Source organism: Camelus ferus, chromosome 1, assembly GCF_009834535.1.
Source record: "Camelus ferus isolate YT-003-E chromosome 1, BCGSAC_Cfer_1.0, whole genome shotgun sequence".
In the NCBI taxonomy this organism is placed as follows: domain Eukaryota; kingdom Metazoa; phylum Chordata; class Mammalia; order Artiodactyla; family Camelidae; genus Camelus; species Camelus ferus.
The window spans coordinates 98,833,302-98,838,564 of NC_045696.1; the positions used below are offsets into that span (position 1 = coordinate 98,833,302).

General features: G+C 38.4%; 1 long non-coding RNA gene across 1 annotated transcript; it reads right to left on the reverse strand.

Annotated features, from left to right (window-relative positions):
- Positions 1-3,971: 3,971 nt before the first annotated feature.
- On the reverse strand, positions 3,972-5,010 carry LOC106728646. Its single transcript, XR_004322510.1, has 3 exons — positions 4,646-5,010; positions 4,322-4,400; positions 3,972-4,250 (listed from the first exon to the last, which is right to left on the reverse strand). It is a non-coding gene; the product is annotated as an uncharacterized LOC106728646 (long non-coding RNA).
- Positions 5,011-5,263: the final 253 nt, after the last annotated feature.

The following is a 5,263-nucleotide window of genomic DNA, read 5'->3' on the forward strand; positions in this document are numbered from 1 at the left end:
AGCATGTCATCAATATCCCCAGACTGTTAACTTCTTCATCAATTTTATTGTCATTTTATAAGCTGGCATTTGGACTTTTTGGCGACTTGTTTTCTGCCCGATTTGGGGGTGGGGGGGCGTGTCTAAGGGAGTGGAGGAAAGGCTGTGGTTCCAGCAGGCGTGACTTGCATTTCAGAATTGTTTCTGTAACCGGGGGGAGAATAGCTTGCAGGTATTCCAGGCCATAGCTCTCTGAAAGTTCCTCCCACATGGCTTGCTTCGCTTTTACTTTCATTTTGTATTAAACAAAAAGTCATTCGAGGGCCATTTAAGTCTCTGGTTTGTGTTTTCCAATACCAGATAAAAGTTAAACAGATGAACCATTTGGGGGGTAAGGATTGGGAAATCCACGGCTGCTAAAATGCTTTAAAGTTTCAAAATGGTTTTGTTTTTTTAAACCCATTTTCCATGTTCCAGCAGCTGTGGGTTTTCCCAGGGCTCCCCCTGTGGCTCAAAAGGGAGCTGCTTAATGCTTAACAGATGAGCCAATTGAGTTTTTAAATGCAAAATTAAACTTAAAGTGCACAGAGAGCACGGGGGACTCCACAGACAGGAACAGGCTGACGGAGGAGCGCGAGCTGCAAGCCCCGGGCGGCGGCGAGACGCCGCCTCTCCTCCTGCAGCCAGCGGAAAGCGCGAGCAGCACAGGCGCGTGGGTCTTGTAATCAACCCTCAAACAGGCTGTAGTTATCCTCCATGTTGCCAAAAGGTTTTTCATAACTACTTTCTTTAGATTTATTTATAAATGTCTCTTTTTCTTTAAGAACAGGAACAAAAAATAGAAGGAAAGCGACCGATGGACCCTCTGGAATATAAGAACACATATGTTTTGATCTCCATCAGGTTTGTTGTCTCAGTGATGATGAGAATTTAGTTCCCTTAGCACTTTTTTTCCCCTCAGATCCTTAGGTCCTTTACCCCGTGGGTCCCAGACATTGAGCAGATCATGTAGATTCTCAGAATATTCTGCCTAGAGTGTGAGGAGCCCGGACGACTACAGACTTTGGTTGGGACTCAATTTGCCTAGCCACTGGACACACTGTTTCATCATTCATCTAAATATTTGAACATGAGAAGGCATTTGGATTTGGCACTTAAAACTAATCAGAAAACCAGTTTTTGCCAACTTTAATAAAGTCTTTGATTCAGGACAAATCATCCTAATGCCTTAAAGAAAAAAATCTCCATGTTATTTGTGTAAGTCCTTTTACCTAAGATGTTCCCAGCATCAGGACTGAAATTCCACGGGTGAACTTTCTTTTACTGGAGGTTGTAAAACTAACTGTTGAATTCCAAATGGTGGAAATCTTTTTGGGAGTCAATCTCATGATTTCAACACGTTTTTTATAGCACAATGTACACTGGCATTCCAGAATGGGATACACCCAGTGAGGCTCATCAGACCACATAACCTTCAAGATTTCTGGCCAATACACACCGGAAGCATGAATTCCTTAGCATCTTTGGGACGTCACTTGCTGTCTAGTGCATTGTAATTGCATTTAAGGAATATTTAGCATAACCCGAAAAGTGCTGAGAAATGACAAACACACTGGAAGACTTCTATTGCTCAGACCTTGTCTTCATACTCAGCTTTTAAGCTAGGAAAACAATTAAAATCCTTTAATGTCTCACTTTTGAAGAAATCACTCTAGGACATAGTAACCAAAAATCCTGTTACGCCGGCAAAAACTTCCCAATAGGATACCAAGAAGAGGATGCTAGAAAGCTTCAAGTTCTCACGTGCTATACCACCAAGTCCAGCAATGACGAGTGAAGTCACAAGATTAAATAAGCCTAAAAAAGGACACAGGAATACATACACGTGTGTATCTGTATACACGTGCACACATATTCTAGCACGCGTACACACACATACCTTTCATACATTATCTACAGTTGCTATTCAATTACCAATTACATTCCTTAGATATTTTTACCTCTTTCAAATTCTCAAAGTAAATCTTACTATATTAGATTTTGAGAGCTCTCGTGGCCCACTCCTACTGCTTGTCCCGAAGAACAAAACCAACCAACCAAAACAAACAAAAAACCCAACAAACTCTACAACAGATCATCATTATTTGGTGTCACTCTTCATTCTACACCTGCCAGCTCTTGTTTAGTAGAACAATTATTTTACCTTTGCCATTTAAATTTCAAGTGGTGATTGTGAAAAGGCAACTTTTAAAAAATCCACCGAGGGTGAAGATTCCTCCACTGTCTTTGTGACTGCGTGTTCTGAGACTTGTACCTCTTACGTAATCAAATCCATTTGAGTCATTGACTACAGCCAGCCTTGTCAGTTTGCCTGAAGGAAAAACACTGATGAGGTTGGGCTCCTGTGAAAGCAATCATATGGTTAATTGCTTTAGTGTGAACCTAGCCATTGTGATTAAAGCCTAGGACTTGTGTTTAGGTAGAGCAGAGTTTCCATGCTTCAAGGCACTCCGTGGCAGAGCTAGCATTCTCCAGGCCTCAAGAAAATGTGCTGAGGCATCGGCATATTTCCCTGAGGAGTTACAGTGTTTGGGGGATCATTCAATCATTAGACTATATTCAAAGAAACTGGGTTAATTTGAATATGTAATCATTGGATCACATATTCATATATTTGTTAGCTCTCTGAAAGGGTGATCATCAGAATGCAGGTTTAAATAAACAAGTATCTATTCAAAACTTGACATATCATGTGCTTGAATTTAAAGTGAATTCTGCTCACCCCTAAAGCGTCTCATACCTGTCAGCTAATACAGGTATTAGCTGTATTCAGCAACTGGCGTCCTTTTCATGAACATAAATTAAAAAGACGATCTGCTTTACTTTTTAATAAATTGCTATGGCTTATCTTTTCAGAATTCCAATTTTAGTAATTTCTTATAGAATTTGATTAGTAATATTTAGGCCATATATATATGTAAAATACATATATATACCTACACACACCATCATATACACATGTACATATGTGTGTGAATACATACATACGTTAAATTCAATGCAGAAAACATATAAAGACTTTTGTTTAATCTTTTTCTCTTTTTGTAAAATTACAAAGAATCAAATCATTATTTTGCTCCTTTCCAGTGAAATGTTGGCTTCACAGTTCACTTTTTATAAAGAAATTCTAAATCATTAATCAAGTAGAATACCACTCTTTTTTTTTTTCTTCTAATTATCCAATATACTTTTGAGGCTTTCAGAAGTGGAGGTTTACATCCATTAGGGCACAAATGGTGATAATAATAATAATAATAATAATAATAATAATAATAATAATAATAATAATAATAATAATAATAATAATACAAACCCCCAGCTATCCATGTTTCAGTAATTCAAATCCAACACCATTTTGAGTAGATTTTTAATATACTCATGGGAGTCACACAAGGGTAACTGATGATTTCAAATTACTTGCATCTTATTTATCTTAAAATCTATTCCCTAATCTGTTACTACATTATGGGCAATAATATCATTCTATTAGTTGTAAAAACAATGGAGTTTTACTAATTTAACTGTATTTACTGCTCCTCTATAACCTCATAAAAAGTGATTCCTATGTATATAAGGTATTTTTAGAAACCCGACTTTCTCAGACATAGAGGCAAGGTATTAAGACGTACCATTTTAAGAAATTTTAACAAAAAAGGGGACATATTATGGTATAGTCCTCATCATTTTGCATTGTTCTCCAAACAGTTGCCTTCCTTTTCAGGGTGGATCTCTGCATGTTAATAGAGACTGCATCACGTGCAGAAGCTGGGAGCATGCAAGCCGTGTTTGGCACATAGATTCTTTGTAGGGAAAAATCTTACACAAAGCATGCTGCATCAAGTGCTTTATTTCAGAAATGAAATCTTTTTTTTTTTAGACCAATCTGACTCAATATTTCCTACCCTGTAAACATTGGCTCATAAAAGGGTTAAATATTAAAATTGAATGGGAAGTAATAGGAAAACATTGCCTCTATTCCCCAATGCAAAAATCAAATATGTAAATATGAAAATGAGAGGACTCTGCTCCTTCCCCTTATACAGCTGATTAAATTGTCACTGCTGGAGATTACATGGGGCTTTATTCCCTTTACAGCCATATATTCGATTGGACAGACAGAAAAATATATTGCCCCAGACGAGACCCACCACCTGGGTACACTGTGCTTCTGGTTGCCTGCAGAGGTCTTGTCCAAAACTTTGCAGCTACCCCTTTAAAAAAAGAAAAGTATTAGATGTGATCATTCATGACAGACTGGATGATCTCTAAAGTCCCTTCTTACCTGGAGATTCCAGTGAGACAGAAACTCCTCCTCTTATTACCAGATATCAGCTCGCAGGTTAATTCCCTTGTAACAAAACCTGCACGGACATATCCCCTTTTTATATTGATCTTAAACATCTTTCATTCATTTTGCATGATACATTCATTAAAAAAAAATCAGTCTCTTCTCTTTCTGTGTTTGCACTTTATCTCCTACCTAACTGATACATTTATTTCCTGGCGTATCAGTTTTGACACTGAACCTGTCCCCGCCCCCAGTTGTTCCCTCCAGAAGAAAATATTTGATTTTTGCAAAACTCGGATATAGAAAGAGAAGAATTACCTTTGATTCTCTTGATGTCTCGCCCTGATTTGGAAATGGTTCTCGTGGTCTGTCTGGACGTAGTAGAAGTTCGGACTCAGATGATGTCGCCTGCCTGTGTCACTCTGCACTGCGGGCTGAGCAGGGAGCTGCCTCCAGCTGCAGTCTCGGGCCTCAGTGTTAAGGACGCACAGAACTACTTTGTTAATGAGATCAGCTTCTCTGGTGCATAAAGATGTAGCCACAAGGAGAGGGAGATTTAACAACTAAAAAGGGGGTAGGGGTGATGTTTTTGAATTGGAGCATTAAGGGGAAAAAAAAATAACAACAGCAAAAAAAACAGTCAGCAGATACTTCCTTGCAAGGACAAGTGAACAGGAGCAGTTCTATTTGCCTTTAGATCTGTAGTAGAGATACACGTGTTCCTCTGCTGTAGCAGCAAGGTATAGATTCCCGAAAGAATTTTGGGCTGGCTTGGTGTGTGGCTGGAAATATTTTTGTTGCTCTTGTCATTTTACCCATTCAGCAACATGACACTTATGGATGTTTTAAACTGAATAAGATCTCTACTGTATCTTTTGATATAACTGCAATTTGAAAAATGTATCTTCTCTGATTGGGCAAATGAGTAAACAATCA